The sequence below is a fragment of the Phalaenopsis equestris genome, unplaced genomic scaffold, assembly GCF_001263595.1.
Source record: "Phalaenopsis equestris unplaced genomic scaffold, ASM126359v1 Scaffold000573, whole genome shotgun sequence".
Taxonomy (NCBI): domain Eukaryota; kingdom Viridiplantae; phylum Streptophyta; class Magnoliopsida; order Asparagales; family Orchidaceae; genus Phalaenopsis; species Phalaenopsis equestris.
This window is the reverse complement of record NW_018165013.1, coordinates 118,562-145,071: the sequence shown is the minus strand read 5'-3', so window position 1 is coordinate 145,071 and position 26,510 is coordinate 118,562. Positions and strand designations below refer to the sequence as shown.

The following is a 26,510-nucleotide window of genomic DNA, read 5'->3' as shown; positions in this document are numbered from 1 at the left end:
TAAAGCATCAATTATGTTATTATTACATTATTTATGTTATTTTTAATTAACTTTATGATTTATTATTTCATTCGGTTGAAACTCCAGTTCAAATTTTGAACCTTGAACATCATCCTTTACCGGTTCAATATTCGGTCAGGTTTTCAAAAGCTAGAGAAAAATAAATAAGATCACCTCTATAGTTATCATATTACACACACTAACAAAAGCATAATATATGATTAAATCTTATTTTAGTAGAGAAACTGTAGTTCAAGAATATTCTTTTGAGAATGTATTACTTGCAAAAGACAATTTGCAACAAAGATATGAATCTACATCGAATGATGTTAAAACAAAAATTGTCCCTACATTAGAACACTCAAGAAATTAAATTTAGTATTGATCAAGAATCAAAACCAGAATATCTATGAACCTGGACATCCAATAGACATTGAATTTACTCCCAAAAAGTTGAATTAATCACATCTACTATAGTTGATAAGCTAATTGAGTAAACAAAAAAAGAAACAATTGATGAATAAAAAATGATAATCATCTCAAACATGATCAAATCCATCTTAATTTTAATTTTGGTTATTAGTTTAGTTATAAAAAATTCTTTGAAAAAACGTATGGAAAGAGTTAAGCTACATGAGTAATTCAGAAAATTAATTAATGATGAATAGGAAAATAAATTTAAATCTCCATATATAATCTCAAACGTAAAAGTGAATAATTCATCACAGTTGATTTGTAAGTCGTTTAGATTATTTTCTTTTAAGAGATTGCTTGCCCATATAAATATATCACATCTATAAGGTTTTATATTTAAGTTTTCTAAGTTCTTTTTTTTTTCATCAAGAAGTCAGCTTGAGATCTTTATTAGCATCACTGCTGATGCTAATATTATTTAGCATTTTCATTCCTTGTCTTATACCATACCATTCATTTTCATAATTTGTGTGACTTGATTGATTTGCATAAAGTTCTTTACAAAAAAATCTGACTGCTAATTAAGGAAGTTTTAGGTTTGCCACTATTTTCACTAGAGATATATGTGGACATTAAACTAAGGGATAACGTAAGGCAATACCAAGTTTAGATGAAATTCGAACAAAATTTTTTAGAAGAAATGAAAAAAAAAAAAAAAACTAAATATGAGAAAGGCAATACCAACTAAAATCATGCAACACAAGTAAAAAAATTGTAGCATTATCCTAATTCAGTGTCTTATCTGACTTTATTTTACGAAGTTGCTGTGAATGTCTTGGATTACTCTTTTCATAACCTCCATATAAATTTATGTGCATCACTACTCTAGAAAGTTCTTAACATCCAATCCTGAGGCTATATTGATGATGAAATTGTGTCCATAAAGATGAATTCCAATAATATATTTTGCATTGGTATGATTAGAACTATATATAGTGATTAATGCATTATATGACTTGAAGTACAATAAGCATGTCTTTCTTGATAAATATCAAATACTAAGCTTGTCATAGTCAGTTCTTTTTGAACCGGGCAATTTTTTGCAAGACTAAGATCCATACGTCTTTTGTGGGAGATCATTCCATCGGTGTCCACGTAGCCATGAATTGCATGTGGTTTCTATGGCTCCATTCGATCACTATAGCTACATGATTCATATAACAATTTCTTTATCATTTATGTTGATCATGTAGGAAACTCAATGCTAATATGTGTGATCGTATGGCAAAGAAACTATTATTGCTCAAGATTTACTTTTTCTTGATTATATTAAGATGGCTTCCAATAATATATTTTGCATTGGCATGATTAGACCAATATATAATGATGAATGTGCAATAATACAGGAAGCACAATAATCATGTCTTTCTCGATAAATATCAAATACTAAACTTATCATAGTCAATTGTTTTTGAACCAGGTAATTTTTTTGCAACACCAAGATCCATACACCTTTTGTGGGGGTTCTTTCTTTCATTTTCCATGTAGCCATGGATTCTATGTAATTCCTATGACTCCATTCAATGACTATAGCCACATGATTCATATAGCAATTTCTTTATCATCATGTTGATTCGTAAGAAATCGAATGTTAATTTGAGTCATATGATGGCCAAGAAACTATTATTGTGCAAGATCTATTTTCTCTTTTATTTTTCTTTTTTTTTAAGGCAAAGACCTTATTTTTCATAGTTTGTTATTCTAGGTGGTTAAAGGGTTAAAGCTTGCCACTCTATTTTGAAATTTTGCTCCATATGTGATTTACTCATACCTCTAGCTAAACGAAATAGTGGCAGTTGAACCTAGGATGTTAGTCTTTTAAAAATTAAAATCTAAAGCATATAAATGAATTTTTAGCTTAATAAGTTCTAGTTTTCTATTCAATGACATTATCTAAGAAAGGTGTTGCTCCATCCAGCATGGTAGAAAAGTGACTACCAAAGAGTAATAAATTGTGTCCATGTCTTTTCCTTGAAAAATGAAGAATCGATCTTGCAAATATTCTTGACTTTATTCAAATCTGTTTAGGTTGGACTTTCAATTGAAATGCAAAATTAAAGAGCTTATGAATTTATAGTTTAATTTAATTTGAAGGTTCTTTTCAAATTTGGCAATTATTAAGTTATTATTAGGCACAAAGTTCTCAGGTTTATGGGTTAACATAAAAGACGTAATTTAATGGATCTTTTCAAATTTTGTAAGAAGTTATTATTTGCAGCAAATTTCTCGCTTAATGGCTTCACATTAAAACACTAATAGTTATTTAAATTGACGGTTTTCTAAACAGCAAACTTACAACCCGAGTAATGTGTTCCCATACATAAAATCATCAAGTTGCACTAAGAATCTGACTCTAAAATGTCGAACTGTAAGGAACCCTCCTTTCTTTCTCTAGAATTTTCAGGCTCAAACGAAGGTTACAGCAAAATCAGTTTCTCATTCCTCCGCTAACCTTCCATGAGACTATATTTAAAGAAATCTGTCAAACAACTGAAACTCCGACACTAGTACCGCAACATCACCCAGGCCAAAAACCTCGACTTGATTTCTGTGGCTCCCAATAGTGCTTTAGAAAATGGATTGCAATGTTACTTACCTGATAGCAATCAAATCAGATGAGATCCCTCCACTGACAGCGATTTTAAGCAGGATTGCATGCAGACATTTAATGTTAACGATGGGATAGAAAGAGCCGCTCTAAGTTAGGAGCAGTAGCCAAACATTGCCCAGCCTATATTCATCAAAAAATAGTCATAAATAAATAAATAAATAAAATGAAATGAAATTTTAATGGGTTTAGGGTCGCTTCAACCATTCATGTTGACCCTTTCGTAAGGGAGAGAATAAATTACTTTCATTGAATTGGAGAACGGGGAAATTAGAAGAAATAGAGTGAACGTGAAAGCAAGAAGGGATGCAGAGGGGAGTGTTATCATGTCCTTTCTTGCTTGTAGGTGATGAGCAAGAGTCCGAAAAAAAAAGAAGAAAGAAAGGCTAGCTTGCGTCTAGGGCAAGTCACTTTGTATGCGTGAAGGAAGTGAAGACGAGGAGTCACCGTTATTGTGGTGTTGGCTTGTGGAAGGAAGCGTCTAAGCCGAAGAAAAGATGGCGCAAAACCTAATTGTGTGTGTGAAGAAACATAGAAGAAAGAAGAAGAAGAAGAAGAGGCGCTTCGGAGAAGCTCTTCAGCCCTAGCTTGCGGATTCAAATAGAGAAAAAGGAGAGCATGTCGCAAAGGAGAAGGAAGAAAGGTGGGATTTTTCCAACCCTATCTTGCGGGTTCGAGCAGAGTAGAATTAGACGGAGTAGCAATCGACCCAATCGCAGGCAGAGAAGAGAGGAGTCGAGCAACACCTGTATGATGAAAGAAGAATAAAGAGGAGGTGATGATATGTGCGAAGGAATAAGAAAGGGATCTGCTCTTCATGTCGAGCTGATTCGAAGGGAACCAAGCCACGTGCATGTGAAGAAGGAAAAAAACTTGTGCTCGTGTAAGGGGTTGGACCGAAGGTGAGCCAAAAGATTTAACAAGGTTAGTGCTTAACTTTATGTTTTGAAATTATTGTCTGATTAAATGCATCATATATTGAGTTATAACTTCAAATAAAAAGGAAGTAGAACATTTTAGATTGAGAGAAAACGGAAGTGCAGCATTAGCAAGGTTAATGTTTATTTAATATCTTACTTTGTCAATTAAATTATAAATTATTAGATATTAAAACATGTTTTATAGCTAATTAAGGTTAGAAAGCAATAGCTGAAGGATTTTGAAATGAAAACAAGAGGAATTAGCAATATTAATCAGGTTAGGGTATCCTATGTAAGTAATGTAATAGCTTTAAATTGAGATTTATAAATGTGAATACTAAATTTTACTAAATGATATCATATTTTGGCAAATTCAAGTCATTAAATTAGATAATTGATAGGAATAAAACGGTGAAATGCATTGAGGTGGGTAATTATATCTCTAAGTTGCTGTAATATTTCTTGTTTTCTATATATTCCTACTTACAATTTTTCACAATGATGTTGTATTTCAATAAAATTAAATCGCATATGAATACTCATATCATTGTCATGAAATATATCTGTTAAATATTATTGTCCTAATAGTTACATGATAGTTTATTTTAGAAAGATATCAGATTAGTACCTTATCCTTATACTATGGTGGAGATGTATATGTTAGCACATTGTAGATCAAATATTTATGTCAAATATTACTTTGACTTTTAAAATTATAGTATGCATCTATTAGATAATTGAATGACCTTAGATTCTAATAGAGTTGCATTAATTTTAGTAGATAAATACAAATCTCACATCAAAATAATGTGGCTTAAAGAACGAAATAAAAATATTATATACATGGATGTTTGTATGTGCGGTAAAAAAGAGTTCACCCCTCATGATATAGGGAATGGACGCCATCACACTCGTGTCATATATGTTATTCTACGACCACAGACAATCGCAATATTTAGATCGTTAAGAGCGAATATCTGTAAGGAACTTGTAGGCACACTTCCACCTCAAAAAATTGCGTAAATTAGATCACAAATTGTTAATCCAACGGAATAATATCAATCAGTGGTGTGCTAGGTTATATTTTGACGGTGCTCCTAAGGCAGATGTGACTGTTAAAAAAATAATATTGAAGATTAAACATTGAAGAGTACAGTTAAAGTTAATGCATATAAAAATATAGATTAATTCTATTAAGTGAATGACATGGACATTGACATTATATTATTATAAAATTTTTATAAAAATATGAAAAATCAATATGCATATTGTCTTCTTTTTCATGGATCGTTGTTATTTAGAATTGTGATTGATCATTGGTTATTTTATATAACTTATTATATTGTTTTAATATTTTTTCAAATTTAAGTTTTTTTAAAAAATGAAAAATTCAATTAATATTTAGATATTAAATTTTTAGTGATAGAAATAAAATAACAATAAATTTAATTTTACAATCCGACAGTCCATTCCCACCTTAGTTAATTCCAAGCACCAGATCAGGTTGTGACAAAAGTGGTACTAAAACAAAGTTTAGATTAAACAATATGAATCTTAATGAAAAAACCATTAGAATGATTGAATAAGAATCGAAATTTAAACCTAGTTTAATTAAATTATTTTATTGTTATTTCAGAATTATGGATGATCAAGAAGAAGTGGTGAGGAATGATAAAATTGACTTCGATACATCCCAGAATGTTACAGTCAATGTTTATGATATTGCAGTAAAGACTAGAAATTTGGCGGGTTCGGCCAAGCCCGACCAAGCCCCGCTTGAGCCTGCATTGACAAAGCCCACAATAGTCAAACCAGGCCCGACCACATAAAGTCCGACCAGAAAAAAATTTGGATTTATTTGGTGGGATTTACATACATACCACATAATTCTTGTTTGGCTAGTGTTTACATAACTCACATCTAGATTTTAATATTTAGTATTATGAATGGTTTAACTTTATTTGTTGATATGGCATCAAAGTGACTAAATTTTGTTAAAAGTTATAATTTTTATATAAGAAATGATTGCTATTTAAGTATTTATGTGTTTCTTTATTCATATTTTTATATAAATCCTAAGAAAAATTTATTCTCATCAAATATAAATTTTGCTGTGAAAAGTTTCTTATATATAAATTTTGCTAAAATTCATTTCTTATATAATTAAAATTTTTGCATCCAGATTTTTCTTTTCAGAACGGTGGGCAAGCCTAGCAAAGCCAAGTCTATGGAGTGGGCGTGCTTGGCTATGATTTTTTAGATAGAAATGGGGCTCAAGCCGAGCCCGAGCCCGCTTTGACTAGTCAAAAGGCCCGATTAAGCCCAGCCAACGCTAACCCCGGCTCGCCCAACGCCCAGGTTTAACTGCAATGACTCGTATCATCAGAAACTCTCAAGCTCAAGTTGATTCTAGTGAGGGAGACCAAATGTATAAATATTTGAAACTATTTCATAATATGAGACCACCTCTTTTCTAAAAGAGAAAGTCTGATGGATGCTGAGAATTGTCTATTAAGAGTGGAGAACATTATAGATGAATTGTCTTGTCCACCAGAAAAAAAGGGTCAAATTGGTCACTTTTACATTGAGGGGGAAGTTGAGAGATGGTTGCAAGGAAAGAAGCAAAAGTTTGAAGGTAGAACCAACTACAAAATGTTGTGCATGGAGTATGTGGCAACCTTTAGAGAGTGGTTCATACCACTGTCAGCCAGAAGATAGATGCAGAAAGAGTTTGTGGGACTAGTACAAGATGATCTTCCAATAGCATCTCGAGGCAGAGTTAATTATGCTTTCAAGGTATGCACCCTAATTGGTTCCAAATGCTGAGGAGAAATGTCATAGGTTCTTATCTGGGATAAAGGATTCAATCAGGCAGCCACTAATGCCACAGGTGATTGAAAACTATTTAGTGCTACTGAAGAGGATTAGGTGGGATTATCTACAAAGTCGTAAGTATAAGGACATACACAAGTGGAAGAGTTTGGAAGAAGTAACATCAATAGTTCATCTTGGAGTATAATAGGAAGAAACAAAGTCCTAAACTGATGAAGTTATTAGCCAAACTAACAGCAACACTATAGAGTCATGTGTCAAGTGTGGGAAGTAAGAAAGTGGTTAATGTCTATTTAGTTTTAAGGGATGTTATTTATGCAGACAGTATGGACATTAGATGAGAAATTGCCCTAATTCTGCTCAAAGATCCACATCAAATGCTAACTCAGGAAGTGATTCAACTCGGAGATATTTTGAACGGACTACTTTTAGACCTGGACAACAGAGAATGACAGAAGTTGGTATTATGACTCATAAGGAACAACCAAAAAAAAAATTTGACCAAGAGTATTTTCCTTAATTCAACGGAAACATTAAGAACATATTGCCAAAGTAACTGATGCATAGAGTTTGATGGATGATTTGTCTAATAGGTGTTAGTCTAATTATCTTGTGTTGTGTTAGCTATGTTATAACTAGATCTTTGGGAATTGCTTAGTTGAATTTTACTTCAAATATTGGATTTATAACATATGCTTTAAGTATCACTTAAAATGAAATAGACTTTTGTCATTGTTTTATGTTTCATCAACATAATGATTAGTTGGCATGAAGTTCATGAATTTTGAAGAAGAAATTTTATGAGGGGAGATTAAACTGTCCGATAAATAAATAAATAAATAGAATAAATGAAAAGAAACATTAACGGGTTTAGTGTCGGTTTGACCAATAGTTTCGACCATTTCGTAAGAGAGAATAAGTTCATTAAATTGGAGAAGGGGATGTACCTTGGCGTATGTTTTTCATTGATGATATCCTTCTTTTGGATAAGAATAGAGAAAGAGTTCAAAAAACAAAGTTGAATTATGAGGATCTACATTGGAGTCTAAGATTTTTGTTTGAGTAGATCTAAAACTGAATAAATTGAAAGTAATTTTAGTAGTAGTAGCTCTCGTGGCAGAGTTGTAACTATGGGCAATCAAATTATTAAAAAATGTGATCATTTTAGATTAGTTCAAAGTGATGGTGGCATCGATAGGAATGTTATTAGTAGGCGGATGAGTGGCTTGACACTTAAAGACAAAATGTGAAATGAATATTTATGTGATAGGTATAGCTCCATTTGCAGACAATATTAAAGAGAGTTGTCTTAGATGATTTGGTCACATTAAACACCAATTATTTGATGATCCTATTAGGAGAGTAGATGTTTTAGATTCAACTTACGTTAAGAAAGACAGAGCTAGACCTAAAACGATTTGGGCAAATTGTATAAAAAATGATCTTAATCTATTAGAATTAAATAAAAATATGACTCCCAATAGAACGCGACGAGAAAAAAGATTCATGTAGCCGACCCCACTTAGTGGGACAAAGGCAGGCTTGTTGTTGTTGTTGTTGAATTTAAGAAGGGGGAAATTAGAAGAAACAGAGTGAACATGAGATAGAGAAGGGAAGCGGAAAGAAGTGTTGTCATGTCCAATTTTACTTGTCTATAGGTGATGAGCGAGACTCCGATAGGGCAAGTCACTTTGCATGTGTAAACAAAATGGAGACAAGGAGTCACCGATGTTGGAGAGTTGTCTTGTGGAAGGCAGAGTCAAAACCGAAGAAGATACGACGCAAACCCCAATTGTGTGTGTAGGAACAGAGAAGGAAGAAAACATAATAGTATAGTTTAGAAAAAAATCAAATTATTATATAATCCTTATATTCTAGTAATGATGCTTATGTTAGCTAAATGCATGACCAAATATGTGTCAAAATATTACTTAACACTTAGAATTACAATAAAAATGCATCTATCAGATTATTGTATAACCTTATATTCTAGTGAAATTACATTAATTTTAGTAGATAAATACAAGTCTCACATGAAAGTGGCATATGCCTTGAAAAAAAAATAAAAATATGATATACATGGATGCTTGTATATATATGAAAGCAGAGTTTACCCCAATAGTCAGGAAAGGGATGCAGTGTACCCGTATACGTATGTGTTATTCTATCACCCCAGACAATTGTGATCGTTAGATCGCTAACCTCTTTGTCGACAGACAAATATCCGACAGGGACGAATGGGCACATTTTCACCTCAGATAATGGTATAAATTAGATCAAGAACTATTGTGCAGAAAGGATAATATCGATCAAGAGTGTGTTATATTAGATTTTGATGGTCCTCCTAAGACAATTATGACTGTTAATAACATAAAGTAAAAGTAAAGATTAGCAATCAAAAAGGTAACTATTTTTATTTGATCAAATTAATTATTTTTTTAGTGGCTCTTTCAATTAATAATTAGATATCAAACTGTTAATGATATAAACAAAATAACAGAATTTTATTTTCACTTTCCATTCCTGCCTTGGTTTATTCCAAGCACTAGACTGGGTCACGATACAAGAAGCTATGAAGCAAGCAATGAAAAATTTTAATGCAATTCTAACTTAAAAACTAGTTGTAGCAAATAGATGTTTTTGATGTGATGAAGTAGAATGAAAGCCAATAAGAAGCACTTTCTGAAATGTCGATAAAAGAAACTATAAATTAACGAGAGTAAGCAACAAAATAAAACTATAAATGATCTAGTAGAAAAGTGAAAAAAAATGAGAGTAATACTTTATAGTAAAACCATAAGTGGTCACAAAAATGATCATGTTAAAGAAGATTAATACAGTAATTGGAACAAAAAATATAAACAAGATAGAAAAGAAAAACCAACAAAACAATTGGATGTAATAAAGCTTAAAGAACAATAGGAAATATGATCACAGAAAATACCATGAAAGTTGCCAAAAAAAAAATTAAACAAACACTTAAGTAAAGGAAAGAATAATTTAAACTAGGGGTGCAAGTGAGCCAAGTCGACTCATGAGCCGGCTCAAGTTCGGCTCGATAAGTGGCTCGTGAACTAAGCTCAATGAGCTAGCAAGTCAAGCTCAAGCCAGCCCCGACTCAACTCTTTGGCTCGTGAGTCTGCTCGTTTAAAAAATTAATAAATATAAAATATACTCAAAATATATTAAATTTCAAAACTTTATTTTGAAAATATTAAAAATATTTAAAAAATAATATTTTGTAATTTATTTTAGGTGATTTATGTTTATTTATCTCCTATTTATTTATTCTATTTGTCATCTTGTTATAACATTGGCTTAAATTAATATTATTTTTCCTCTTTTATAGTAAAAAACCAGCTCGTGAGTTGGGTTGAACCTATAGAATTAAGCTCGAGCCGAAGCTCGAACGCGATAAAATTAATCATGCTCAAGCTCAAGCTGATGGTGGCTCGAGCTTAAGTTCGCTCGTTTACACCCCTAATTTAACTATGATGGATCAATGCAGACAAAAGCCAACAATTTTAAGCATATTCATGTTGTTTGTTTGGCCGTAATTATTATGTACAAAAGAATTGCTTAATTTTCTAATGAAGGGTAAAAAAATTGGAACAGTTCTAAGAAAATGTGAATCTTCAACTACATAAAATTGAAAAACAAACCACATTACATGAAATCATTATCCTCAAATTGTTTGGCATTAGCACTATCAATCATCATTTTCAGTTAATAACTAACAAGATTTTGTTTGCAATTCCATACATTAACTAGAGATTTTTACGCAAAATAAATGCCTAAATTACATCTCAACCACAAAGGCCAAGCTGAACCTTGAAGAATAATTGAACTAGAGCAAGCATACCACATACATCGCAATTATGCATGCATGCAAAATTACAAATATGCAGTGAATCAGCTTTGATGCCCTGAACTGTGTGATTTTAGAGATATGGCCGGTGCATAACAAGGCCCTGCATTTGAAAAGCACGAAGCCCTTCTCACGCATAAAAGGACAAACAACAACAGAACCAAATAGAGGGAAATTATAACAAATGACTATAGTAAATATTACAGTAGCCACATTTGAGGTAATTCTTTACAGCACAATGAAGGATTTTTTTCATCCTAGATAGATTTTACTTTTCCAATGGACAAACCATAGTCAACAAACAACCCAAGAACTATAAATGCATCCTACCATAAACCTCTCTTCTGCTTAACCTCCTCTGTTTCTACCTTTTAAAGATTCTCACATGTGTATTAGTAAGGCTTATTTCTAGTACACAAGCTGCCCGTGTGAATCCAGCTTTCCAAAGGAGGTTCACAATTTCAAAGCAGCACCTAATCTCTCGCCCTAGTAAACAAATAGTGTTTCATCTTCACATTAATTTTCTGCAGTTTAGACAATATTGAAGTAACCAACTTTTCAGACGAACGCTTTATTTTGAAGCCCTAATCATCAGCATCAGAATGAAAAAACATTTGTGCACCATGTCATAAATTTCAGTGTTTCCTAGTTCGCTAAGCACCAAACCATCGCAATGTATCAATAAAGCACATGCAGTAACACAACACCAATTTGCTGATTTACTACTTTAGACATAGCAACCGCACTGTTAAGCAAAATATGGATGTAAACTAGTGTGCTCAATGAACAACAAATAGATATCACATATAGATATCACATAGGGCAAGTTAAATAGATTTATTTAGGTAATTGAACAAGTTTGGAAAAAATACTTCAAAGCTCAGCATATAAATTAACAAGCTTGAAAATTGACTCACACTCATTCAATTAAATACATGAACATATTCATTAATTGTTTCACAAGAGAAATTTTTCCATAAATTAACAAGCTTGAAAATTGACTCACACTCATTCAATTAAATACATGAACATATTCATTAATTGTTTCACAAGAGAAATTTTTCCATAGAGAGTACGGAAGCAGTTCTGCGTGAGGACTCCAGTAATATGCCGCCACATGTGCTACACCGGGCCCACCTCATAAACACTGCGCAATGAACCGCTTCAATAACCTTCGCGATTCCACTTCAATAACCGCAGCAAAATAACTCCAATAAGTCCCCAATAGCACTGCAATAACCCTTCAATAACACCGCGCAAAAAACGAATCCAATAACGCCGCGGTCCCGCTTCAATAACCACGGCAAAACAATTCTAATAACCACTTCAATAACTCCGCAATAACCCCAAATAACACCGCGTGATGAGCCGCTCCAACAACCCCCCAATAACGCTGCAATAACACCACGCGGTAAACAGCTCAAATAATTTTCATGGTTTCACTTAAATAACCCCCGCATAACAACTACAATAAATCTCAAATAACGCCACAATAACCCTTCAATAACATCGCGCGAAGAACCGATCATAACGTCACGGTCCCGCTTCAATAACCCTCGCAGAACAATTCCAATAACCGCTTCAATAACACCACAATAACCCCAAATGACACCGCGCGGTGAACCACTCCAATAACGTCATAATAACCCCCCATAAACCCCACAATAATGCTCTGTATGCGAACTCCAATAACCCCCCCAATAACGCTCCAAGTGCAAACTCCAACAACCCCCCAATAACCCTCAATAATCGTGCAGTGTTATAGGGATTATCGCGATGTTATTGAAGCGATTATTTGAATTGTTCTAAGGAGGTTATTGAAGCAGAATCGTGGAGGTTATTGGAGTAGAATCGTGGATGTTATTGAAGCAGAATCGTGGAGGTTATTGGAGAAGCTCACCGCGCGGTATTTATGAGATGGGCCCGGTGTACACATGTGGCGGCATACTGGTGGAGTTCGCACGCAGAGCTGCATCAGCACTCCATATGAAATTTTTTTCCTCGCTAAGAGAAATAAAATGCTCATGTAATAATAGTTAGTTACTCATTTGATAATTAATTTTATGTTCTTGTATTAATTTTTTTATCACCCATTGTAAATAATAATTTTATCATTGGGTTATAATCAAACTATTTCACTGATTCAGCGACTCAACTCTTGTTCTTACTAGGCTGTTGAAAAAAATTTCAAAGCCATGCATAACTTAAAATAAACAAATCAAGATAATCGTTGGGATAAGATCCCTGAGATCAACTGACCCTAGCATATCAAATCAATGCTAACCCTCGGCAAGCTATATCCCTACTCTAAAGATCGGACTAAATTATACTCACATGATGCCTTCGGCCAAAATTTTCTCTCAAACTAAAAATTAATCAACCAAAAAACATCCAAACCAACTTCTCCAAGTCAACTCCCTTGGTATGTCGGTCTTTGAACTAATTCCGCAAGTAATAAAGCATTCCAAGATGCCCTATCAAACACTAATTCCATGCCTCCTCTGACACTCATCGACGAATCCAAGCACTCTAAAAGCAAGTTGCAATCTATCATGCCTGCAACAACTCTATCCACGTCAACTCCTCCCAAGACGTAAGAGTCATCATGTTGTCTATCATCCTACAATTAGCACTAGATTTCTTCAAATTTAGGATAACTCCCGTTATTTATTGTGCTTGCATTTCACTAGAACGAGTATTCATTATGCACACAAACTAAGGAACAAAAACCTCATACTCTCGTGCTTCCAGTAAAGCTACCCACATCATCCATACAATCGTTGGCCACATTAACGCTATCTTAAACTCCCTATCGCCAATATGTTTTCTTCTTTAAGAAAAGAGTTTTATAGGACATTGTTAAGAAATAAACTAATTTTAATGGCAAAAAGAGTCCTCTTGTGTCGTTCTTCCCCTCCTATGTATCGTGTCGGTACAACCAGTCGAACAAGGCTGATGTTTTCTACAAGGAAAACTTGTTTGTCTTCTTAGTGTGGCCTCCTTATTGCATTATGAACATAAGCAACAAAATTGAACCACATACATCTTAATCTTTGTAAGTTATTCTCCTCTTCCCCTACTCCTATGAATAGAAATCTCCACGAAGTTTAAGTAACTCACAGAAGTTATTCACTCACTTCCTCCAAGACCACACCAACACCATCGTCAAGCATCTGAATCCACCTCACCCTCTGACAAGTTTACTTTTGCCATCATTCTACTTCATCTCCCCTTCTAACAGGTTACCATCACTCTACTTCGTCTCCCTATGAATTTGTCCTGCACATGCATTTCCTCACACTGGTCAACCTCGTTTTATTTTGCTAATTTTTACTGGTTCTCAAAATAATAGCAAGCCAGTAGAGCTTTAAGGTTGAAATTATTAAGGGAATTCTAATATAAATTATTTAATGAAAATTTTATATTGAAGAACCAATTTTATTATTATTTAACGATTAAAAGAACTATGAAAAACAGATTCATCGCCATCACTAAAAATTGTTTAGGACCAATGAGTACATTATTTTATTAATCTTTCAGTCCTTATACTAATATTGTGTTTCATTAAGAGTACTACAGCCATCTTGTCTTAGAAACTTTCTTTTATATTGCGGCAATGTTATCTTTTAAGGTATGAAAATAGAAAACCTAAAAAACCCAACCTCATTTGGGTATTGGAGGGATGTTGCTTCAATAAAATTGACACCTATACACAGTCCTTAAAATGAACATTTGTGTTCAGTTGTGGAGTCTAATTAATTTCACTAGAAGAAATGCTTTACACCAGATAATATGGAAATTGATCCTCGAATTGCTACATTGAGAATATTTGAGGCATTTCATGTCATTTTGATTATACTAGATTTTCATTATACAAGGCATCATTTTTAAAATATCACAACAAGGGAAAATATAGAAAGTTCTTACAGATATAAATTTCTCTTATAAACACTTCATTATCATAATAATGAAAACTTTAGCAGCAAAAATATGTAATCATCAATCGGATGGACTCATAAAAAAATGAAGCTTGTACGTTTCCTTCATATCAATGATTTAAATCGGGCCGTGAACCAATTCTCAATAATATGTAAAGACAATTAATTGTTTTTTAAAACAAGTCATAATGTTAATGTTAGTGTGAGTGATTCTGCCAAACTTTTGAGTTGGTGCTTTCATTATGGACTCAAGCTCAGATATGTGCATTAAGGACAGCAGTATCACCGTGGGTCATGATGCGGTCTGCATCAAGAGTGGTTGCTCGTACAATAAACCTTCCACCAACATTAATATCACCAATGTCTTCCTCCAGTCCCTTCTAGACTCTGACTTGCAATTAATAGCTAAATGTCTAGTGGAGTCTCCAACATTCAAGTCCGCCAAATTCAAATCAACAACTCAACTTCAAAACAACGAGAGGCGACAGCGGCTTCATTGAAGACATTTTGGTCTCAAAAGTAAAGATGTAACTGTTAATACTGAATCAACTTCGACGGGGACTTCGCCTGTCACCCTAACGACAACTATGATCATGATGCACTTCCACTAATCAATAAGATCACAGTCAAGAAAGTCATTGGCACCAACATCTTTTTTATAGGCTTTTGAACGGTAACTGCCTTCAAACATCAACATGACCCTCACACAGTCGTCGTCATCCAAGGCTTCAACTCCATGGATTTGCTCCAGCATCTCACGTTTATCTCAACAGACCTTCCCCAAGCCAAGTTCTGATCCTCAGATTCATTACTCCAATCCATTTCTTGTTTGTTAATTCCTTGTTGCTAAGTACAAGTTCCTTTGGTCATGGCATAAGCAGTTAGTTGTATTTGCTACTTTTTTTTTCTCTTTATATAGTGTTCAATGTCTCAAGCCTTCTACATGCATGTTGCATGTAATTCTTTCAATTAAAATAGGTAGTACTTAAGTTTCTTATTTCTTATTGAAGTGAACTTAACTATTGTTCGCCTCCATTCATTTCATTCAAATCAGTAAGAATTTTTTTTTTTTTTGGTCATGTTGTGAATGCAACCATTTGGTTTCATACAAGTATGATATTGTTTAATATAAAATTATTATGAGTAATAAATATTTTATACATTAATTTAGCGGTGAGGAAAAAGATAAGAGGATTTTGTGTTTGAAATTTGAATGCATGCGATGAAACAACTTATCCAAACTTGGCTTATTATAGTTAACATTTGAGATATTCAGATGTAGAATTACGCCATATAAATCATAGAGAAATAAACAATGGAAGCAATAAGATGTATCGAATATGGGTGAATATATATAAAGTTTGGAAAATGCTTTTATGTTCCAGGAAAATTTATTGAATTAGTTTTAGCTTTGAATTTGATCTAAGCTTAGATGCTAACTCAAGTGCCAGGGCTCTCTTGAGCAAAGAACTCTCATATTGGCCTGCTCTTCTTAGTGCATGAACAACATATTCGCACAAATAACGGTCTAATGCCATTAAATGAAGCAAATATTTGATGTAGAAGAAAATCGATCTCAAAATCTTAAATGTATTATATTATTTATCAATTAATTTAGCAAACAGGAGAGGGTTGATTGTTTGGTTTCCAATTACATAACTATCCAACTACAATAATAGATTTGTGGACCTGAGGGACAAAACCACTTTATGAAGAGCACTAAAATAAATGAATGGTTGTTGGAGATTTGAAGGAGCTTATTGTGGGGATAGTTGGTGTAGTGATATGTTTAAATGATGGAAGCTTTGTAGGGTACTACAAGAATTTGTTGGTAATGTATATCCATGTTAAGGGTTAGGCGTTGTCAGTCAAATGAGAGCGGAAAAATATGGTAGAAATTAAATTAAAAAACTAATAATTTTATTTTTATTTATTTTAGGGTAAATTTAAAATTATCATTTTAAGAGAAATCTATAAAGATGCTTAAAAACACCTAATTAGATGATGAATTTGATCACATTTCATCATTTTCTTAGAGCAGTATTTCTAATTTCAAGTAATCAAGTGAACTTTAAGGGTGACAGCTGCAACTTATTGAATAATCTGCTGATAAGCTGATTAAAAATAATCTGCTGATAAGCTAGGCGCGGTGACTATTACAAATTTTTATTTTTTTTTTGAAAAGTCAGACCGCTGTCAGAAAACTGCCACCGCACCTAGATAGGTGCAGTGTGAAAACGTTGTTTTCAGAACTGTCGAAACGCAGTTTACTCAAACAGACCAAATGCGTTTTCAAAACGTCACCTCACCAAATAAGCTACCCCAAACGGACCCTAAGACTCATTTGGATAAATAAATAATAAAAATAAAAAATATGAGTAATTTTTTTATTTTATTTTAGTTTTTTTTTTTCATTTGATTAAATGCAATTAAAATTTAATATCCCTTTATAAATGCCTTCAAAATTTCACATGATGATAACTATTTCACAATTGAACTAAGCGAAATATAGTCATAACTTTACTTATTTGCAATTTCTGCTCACCACCTCCATCTTTAAGGCAGCCTCAATTTGGCAAACATTATTTTCTACTTGCTCTTGCTCATTTACAATCATTTCATCTAAATTGATGGCAACAAAAAATAACGTTCGTAAACTTCTTATTGCAATCATCAACATCACTTAAAAAGATGACCAAAATTGAAGTTCCCAAATAAAATTATCCTGTTGAAGGGGTCAATATCGATCATGGAGTTATTATCAGCATAATTGGGAGAATTCTACCACCCAAATGACAACATCATTCTCATCACCTCTACTTGTCAAAATAGAGAGATGATGCCATTGTCCTCATTGTCCAGTTCTTCATCAAAGAGGGAGGGCATTTTCACTAGCTCTTGAGGCATTGATAAACTATATAACTCTACATTTTTTTTTCCTCAAGTCACTTCTCCTCAAAAATAATCATTGTTAGTTGCATTCTCTTATTGGATAGTTCTCTCACAAAACGTCACCTCCAAAAGTCATAATAAAGGGATAGCATCATCATCCTCGTTTTCCACTCATTCATCGAAGTAGGAGGGTATGTTCACTAGTTCTTTGGGCAATGATCAGCTCTCTAATTTTACCTTTCTCAACAAGTTATCGTCTATTCAAAGGTATGCCTCTCATCAACCAACTTTCCTTAAACAAATTTCTCATAGACTCTCCTCCTCAAGGTCAGACACCTTACAATCGTTATCTTCCAATGAGATCAATTTGTGCCAAAGATGCAAGAGGCACATCAAAGTCAGGTGGCAAACATAATAACTCATAATATGGACTAGGAAGAACTTTAACAAAGCAAGAGCTTCTTCACCTCCACATATTCCTTGAAGGGTCTGCTGATAAATCAAAATTGATCCTTCATATTTGGATATCATAAAATCATCATATCTAAAGAGAACATGACAAAACATTCAAAAAATGGGATGGAAAGACAAACAACAATCAATTGGGTAAACAAGTGTTTTACTCGTTCATCCCTAGAAGTTGAGTAATCATATTTTCGGTAGTAGAAACTTTTCATTAAGATAAAACAACACTAGCAAGAGATTGGCAAAGAAGTCAGAGTGTATGACATCACATTGTTGGGCTATGGATTTCCCATCTTCACAGGTATGCTTGAAGTTATGGAAGCCGAAGTTGCAAGTCACGGAGAGGAGCCCAAGGGAAAGATCCAAAATACAAAAGTACTCTTAGCCTTAGACCTCTTTATAGAGACTCAAAAAAATGACTAGAATAAGAAAGTACACTCAATCCCACAAACTCCCATTAAATAGGTTGTTAAGGTGATGAAGCCTCGAGAAGCTTAAGTGTCACAACTTTATGACGCCCCAAATCTTTAAAAAAATACATTTCAACTATCACTTGTAAGTGGTCACATCAAATCATAATGATGGCAAAGAGTCTGACAAAATTTTCTAGTTTTCTCGCCCAGTTATGACCAATCAAATTTTCCATTCTACCCAAGCGGCTCGCCAATATTGATAAATAAGTTTCAAAGATGACATGTTTATACCCACTTCTTTTTTTTAGAGAGCATTCTTTCGAACAAATGCTTTATGCGCATTTGCTCAATCACTTTTTTGTGGTTCCATAAAAAATTTCTCCGCTCGAGTGAAATTTTTGTTTTTTTTACTTCATTTTCTTTTGAAACTCATCAACTAATTAGGGATTGCGACTAGACAAAGAATTTTGTAGACAAAAAAATACTCCAAGTACATCATAACTATTACCCCTTTGGACTATGTCTAAGCCAAGTCGGATGGCAGGTGTGCCTTGGCAACACATTTCAAGTAAAGGTGTTGTAAACAACCTCTCAAACACGATCAGACAATTAGCTAAGGTCCCGATAGGCATCCAAATTAGTAAGCGACATTTTCAACTTGAGATCCCAAGCTCTTCATCTTTATTGGGGAGCTATAAAATTATGATACCTAAACCGAACAACAAGATATTATATTCTAAAATTTGCAACATCAACCTAAATACATTCACGATTTAATACAAAAATTCAAATCTTCATCTAGGACTCTACCGGCCTCAATCACTAATTTTATATGTTTGAACAAAAAATTCTTGATTATCTGTTCAAATCATTATATGTATAACTAACCCCAAAGCGGTTAGAAAAGTCAACGGATCACCAATTTCTAGGATTAAACATCCTCAAATAACCAAGGTTATTAAACACTCATGGATAAGCAATCGAGCAATCAGTTGATAGTGATATAGGTACCCTACGCAATCTAGATGTAGATTTTATATTGGGGTTAAAAACAACTTGTGACAGCCAACTCTTACGATGCCTAGATGTCTTTTTGTCGATCCTCAACCATCTTTCGCACCTCCTCTGTAGTCATCATGCAACCACCCACCCAGCGAATAGAATACCAACCAATCATCATGCAACCATCCACCCAACTAATAGAATACCAACACCGTTGTACCTCAAAAAGTTTGTAAACATCCTTCTTTCTGTCATCGTGCCTGCTACATTGGTTGCCTTTTTTTCAAAATTGAAGAGGAAGGAACTATGACAGCAACTTTCGCAATAAAAGCTAGAAGTGTTTCCTCTGTGTCAACGACCTTTTAAGGGATCACATCCATCGAGCCAATCATTCCTTAGTAATATAGCCACCCCACCCAACCCACCTCTTGTTCCTGGAAAATGACAATTTTGCCACTAAAAAACACCTCATGGAATGTCAAACTCAGCATGTGGAGAGAGAACTCACTGATGGTTTTGTCTTCGTCCCCTACACAAAATACTCCAACAATGGAGGGTTTTTTTTCGCCACAAAATCCTTATCAATCACTCTCATTTCTTCCATCGTCCGCACCTCCAAGCTCTATTGTTAAACCAAACACCTCTAAAGCCAAAACTTTTGTGAGGATTTGCATCATCTTTTCAACACGCCCTCCTCTTTCTTACATGACACATATCTCATTCATTCACTATCAATGATCTCTTACCCATTCCATAGTTGACACCATCACAACAACCCTCATCATATAAACTCTAACTCTATTGCCACTGCAATGATATTTCCGTTGGCTTACTCTTCTCCTTCACTGCTTAATTCCTTTTAAGCATCAGCAACAATCATTTGCAAGGTATTTTTAGCATTTCACCATGGATCGTTAAAGCAAAAAAGACTCATGAACAAGAAAACAAAGCCTTTTTATGCTCAAAACTAGAGCTTAACTTTACTACTAAGTGCCTTATGAATAAGACTACAAAGTTAATGAAGACAATGTAATGCCTCATTTCCCACACGGTCAAAACAATTTAAGTTGTAAAATCAAATTAAAATTACAAGTCTAGTCAGTCTAATATCATGACCAATTTGGATTTAAGTTATGGTCAACTCGTTATCATGATTGTCCCATAGAAGTTCAGTCATCTCTCAACCCTCTTCCAACCAAATCTAAGGAAAACAGCCCAACTTGCAATAATGTGTTAGCCCGGCTTTATCCATCAATATAAGACTGGCCTTTCTCATTCTCGCCTACACTATTTGCTCCTATATATTCCCACTAAATTCATACTTGAGCTCTAAAAGTTTATCTCCTTTTAGCCTCTAACATATCATAGTTCAACAAGTTAAATGTTGTCATTTGACCACTTCTTGTACGAAGTAAATGTGATGTCAAAAGATATCATGCCACATAATAATGATCCCTACCAAACCTCCAAGACAAGTAGTCAACCCCGCCAATGCTTTCACGTTACTCTAAACTCAATTATTATCTATCTCCATCTAATCGTCCATTAGTTGCCTGATCATCTTTAATCTCGACGCATGTCATACGATCTCATTTTTGTACCTCAAAATGCAAGTATTAATGCAACCCACATTCCAAAGAATGGCAATCTCATCCCTCAATATTGCCCAACCACATCAATCATAATGCTCCAGAGAGACACCACTTTAGTGCCAACTCAACCAATAAGCTTTCTATAAATAACCCACTCCTTAAAAAAAACCTTGTGCTTGTTGAGTAACTAAATTTACCCCAAAATTAAAAATAAAAAAAATTAAGAGGCTTATAAAGACCTTGTTTCCTCCCTGACAGTTCAATTATGTCTAAGAATATTTTAAATGCTCCCTCCCTCCCAAATAACTTAAGTCAAACATATTGCATTTTAAATTATTGTGTTTTTCTCTATTTTCTTTTCACTCAAATCTTCTCCATTTTACTCTAAATCATTTCTATAGGACTAAAGTCACTTCATGGGCAGAGTAAACCAGAATGAAGGCTTGTTCTTTCAATCTTCTCCTTCTCTTTAGTAAACCCCTTGAGAAAACTTTGACCTTATCATTCGTCCATCTAACTAGATCATTTCTCCTATTCACACCTATGCACTTCAAAAATTACAAATTTTTAGCAGCCAATGATGAAAATATAGAGCTAATAAATAGATGAATATATTTAAATTTTGGATTTTATCTTTAATAGCATTTAAATTCATAAAATATTGGAAATAGTACTAAGGTTAAATTTGATGAAAAACAATGACTACATTCATGCTTAGTAATCAAGCAATATGTTTAAATCATTATGATCCCAAATACTTATTTAAACTCAATTAAAACTTATTTATAGATCAAAATTGATAATAAAACTACCAAAAAAAATAAATTTGAGCAAGACTTTAAACTTAATCATGTTAAAGCTCAGTCAAACTCAATACAAAAAAAACAAAATGAGCAAGCCTGAACCTGATAGTCAAGTTTGGATTCTTGATCCATGAGTTCAAATGAAAGTAGAATGTGACCATCTTTCATTCGAACAATGGGCTCAGGTGGTGTCTCACCATACATGCTGAACAAGGAGCTCGGCGTGAGGAGCATCAAATGAATATGAACAAATTTGAATAAGAAAGCTGCCCAAATAATGCCTTTGAACAAGGGGCTCAAGTGGTGCTTCACTGTATCTTGTATCAATTTGTTATAATTTTAAATAAGCATGGCTACCACAAGCCCTATGATAATTCAACTCACCTCTAACAAAGATAATTGTAATCTAAATAAAAATCCTGCAAACTAAATGAGATTAACATGCAAGACAAATGTTGAGGCCTATAAAGTATGCCACCTACCTCCTTAAAAAACTATTATCTTAAATAACAAAATTGTCCCGCCTTTGATGAAACAATATAAACTTTTAATGATCTCTAATACATCAAAAATTGAATGGTGCCATTAAGTAAATAGAGGGAATCTAATGGTGAAATTTGTATAGCAAGATGGAATTCTTCATTCATCATTGATTCTAAAATTTTAAGATGTAGAAATAATCATTTTTTTATTAACTATGATTGTACGATATGATCCTTTAAACATCATAGTGAATTGCATCAAAATAAATGTCTAGATGCTCAATCAATGAAACGGGGAAAACACCAACAGTTGATAAAAAAATAGACGTTATTCCATCACACACAGCACTATAGCATATTAATAAAACAACAACAGAACTCTAATCCTTTTTGCATGATGGAATATGGTAAAAAGAGGCATTACTGCTTAGAAACATAATTTTGTACCAGGCAGTAACATAATTGGTTGCTTGCAATAGAACCTCCAAACGGGCTATGAAGACTGCCAAAGAGTAGCATTACGTGAAAATTAAACCTGCTAAAACTTTAATTTGCAATTATGAAAGTAGAAAGCAACCATGTTTCAAGTGTTTGAATGAATTAAACATCTACAACTTCTTCAAAGAATCTTCTTTATTTTTTGTATACATATAGCTCCAAAATAATCCAATAAAAAAATATGCTGCTCGTGGCAGTTTTTTTATATTGATTTATGCATTTTGCATTCACATTATTAGTAATTAATCATTCCCAATCACATATGAAAATCCAAAGAAGAGACAATTGCATACCATACAAGTATGTTGTGCCTCATTTAACAACACGAGTCCTTACAGCTTACTGGTGGAATCCATGCTAATTGGGTAAATAACGTGAACATTCTTTTACTCTCCAGCAATTTCTTTATATTATTTCCCTCTATCTTTACTATAATCTAACACCAGATTTGTAACATATGTAGAGTGCTGGAAAGCTCCAATCAGCATTATCAGCTCATTGGGAACATCATTGCTGGAAAACTATGTAAAGTGAATTCTCTTTTACACGATATCAAATGGTTTAGATCATCTATATCTTTCTGTGTTACTATATAACATAAGATTGCCACTTGTCAAGTGTTGGGCACCTCCAATTGATGTTAATAAAATGGGCTTCAAAGCATGATTTAAGAGCAAAATGAAGCGAGGCATTGGCAGTGTACATTGTTTGCATGTTAAGTGCAAGCCTTAACAAAGCATGTTTCACACCACATCATAACATTGTGTGCTTGGCCCTAGCTCGAAATAAAATCATGATTCTTAATTTCATGGTTTGCTCCAACATCTACGCAATAACTATACATGAAAGTTTACTTATCATTGTTTTCCGTAGTCATTGAGTTGTTACTAATTGGTGCTATGTTCTCTCCCACTGGAGCTAGTTGTTTCTTGGTTTGTTCCAGCTTAAAATAAAATTAATCACAACAACTACATCAAAATCCTTGCTTCTCTTCATTATATCGCGTAATCATTTTGTTACTAATTGGTTCTCGACTCTATCTTACTGGAGATAGTTACTTATTGGTTGTTCTTCTATATACACACTCTCACCCACTAGCTTTCTCATAATCCTCATACAAATTCTCATTGCTAATGCTAATAGCTTCTTCACTAACGAACTTCTTGAAAATTCTTCTTGATGCATAGTCTTCACATTCTATCTCGCATCGCATTTCCCTTGCATCTCAATATTTAGTCAATTGCTCAAACTCGTGAATATTCAAGAATTATGTATGTGTCGCCACGCTCTTTCTTGCTTCACATTCCCGTCGTATCTCGTTCTTTAGTCTCACTCAATTTTGTGCATATTTTACATGTGTGTATGTGAGATATATATATATATATATATATATATATATACAAATCATGAAAACACTAGTTTAACAAAAGCATCGCTTTGCTTTAATCTTTTAGCATTGAAATTCTTAATTAGCTTTTTAAAAAAGATTAGCTCTAAAGGTTTTAATCTATAAGATTAAATCCTCCTCTTTTTATGCTAATCTTCACTTCCCCCCAAGTTCTTACAATTGACTCCTATTCATTAAGTACGGGAACAAAAATTTGGTCCTTTTGCTGCTTCATTTTATCCTTACACTATCAAGATATTTTCTACCATTTTAACATAATTCAACGTTAATTACATACTTAGCATCAGAGCAACTTAGGTGCGCAAGGTTGTGACCTATTTATGTATGATGTTCCTGCATTTAAAAAAAATTAATTCATTCCAATAGATTGCTAGCAACCTTGCTAAACCACCAAGCACCTAAACTATGCCATTTTTACCCCCTATCAATATTTTTAAATCAACTCTTAGTTTTCCATGATATCTAACATGTGATGTGAAATATAAGTTAAATGATGGAAAGCTAGTGCATGATTTCAATCTATCAGCTTCAATCCTCTCTTTTTATGTTATTCGTTATTTCCTTACGTATTTAAGATTTTTAATTTAAATTACATAATAAAAAACATGGTTTCTCCTTAAAATGCCTCATTATTCTGCCCTTCATTTACTTCATTACAATTATTAAACGAGTGGCTTTTCACTAATATTTTACAGCATTAACTATGTTGCTATTATAACATTGTTTATCTTATTATTTTGATATTATTGTTATTCTTATGTATTAGAAATCATGACAAATTTTATGTGTATATGCTATCATCATCAAAAACATTGTTAATATTATCCAATTATTTGGGACCACCTTTTTTTAAATCATCATTCTCTATCCACTTTTGTTCAACTCAAATCGAGTTGTTAAATCAATTTACTAAAATATTTATATAGAAGTTCTATCCATGTTACATGATCCTTGTTTTCTTCATAACCTTTTTACATTAAATTCATTTAATCAGCTTATTGGTGCATCTTTCCTCCATTAGACAGACACAAGCCATCTAAATTTATTTTCCACTACCTTATCTTGAATGATGCTACTCCTATAGACACTCTCACCAAATCATTTTTCATACTAGCTTTCCTAAGTTTCTCGATTAGTTACCTAAATATTATAATTTTTACAACAATCAACTTGACTGCCAACAATTTGTTTATCACCAACGCAGATCTATATTGGACATCCTACAAATTGGACTTTTAAAAAACTAACCATTCAAGTTTTAAGGGCCTGTTTGGGGCAGCTGCAACTTATCCAGCTTATGCTGATAAGCAGTTTATCCTGATAATCTGCTGAGGAGCAGCTGATCCAGATAAGTTGGCTAGCTGTTTGATTTGTGCATTTGGATACAGCTGATTTGCAGTTGTTTGTGGATAAATGACTAGTTTGCCCCTGAACTGAATAAGTTGTTTAGTTGTTTGGTTACTGCGGTTTGAGAATAACTGTTTTGCAGCTTTATGAGAAAAAAAACCATTTCGGTCACGCGCAGTGGAGATGTTTGTGACGGTAGTATTACACTTCATAAGTCTTTTATCTTTTTCTTTGTAAAGGTACACTCCTAATCTTTATTACTATTGATATAGATATCACTAAGAAAATGATTCAAGTAAAAAAGCAAGCCCAACAATAATTAAGCAAATACACATTATTAATACATCAATAATTACAACTCTAAAGATACATATTACTAACAACACACTCCATCCCTAATAATACCAAGAGAATCTGATAATATGCACCCTATATTTTAACCACCTTGAAAACAAACAGCAATGTACCAATTAATTTAAATTAAATTAAATCAAATCAAGTAGATGCGGAAATAATTTCTCTCGATCAAACAATACTCAATGATTGCATTAACTCCACATGAAACCTATGCTCAATTAAAATATGAACAGAGCCACCCATCTCCAAGTAAATTAATACTTAACATAAACTCAAACCAAAGAGAATGAGGGACATAAGGCCTATATTCATGAACAGTTAGGGACAAATAGTTTACTAGTTCCAGGAAGCTCAAATAACTAAATTTATCAATAGTAAGCAATACCAAAAACTCCAATTTTGATTAAAAATCCTTACTCAAAGCCCATCTATAATACGCCTTTAGGATGAAACACAGAAAAAAGAAATTTGATTTCACTTCATACACGCCGCTTTCCTAGTTTCTTAAAAGCTCCTTCCTTTTTCACTTATGGCACACATCACAGCAAGAACCATCCTAACTAGAAAGCCTAATGAAGGAGAATGTAATTCAGAAGGAGGATCACTCAGAA

The 26,510-nt window shown here is 33.4% G+C and overlaps 1 protein-coding gene across 1 annotated transcript in view; it reads right to left on the bottom strand.

Annotated features, from left to right (window-relative positions):
- LOC110029461 (PHD finger protein ALFIN-LIKE 1-like) overlaps window positions 1–26,510 on the bottom strand; it is a 52,130-nt gene that overhangs the window by 21,316 nt on the left and 4,304 nt on the right. The window lies entirely within an intron of this gene.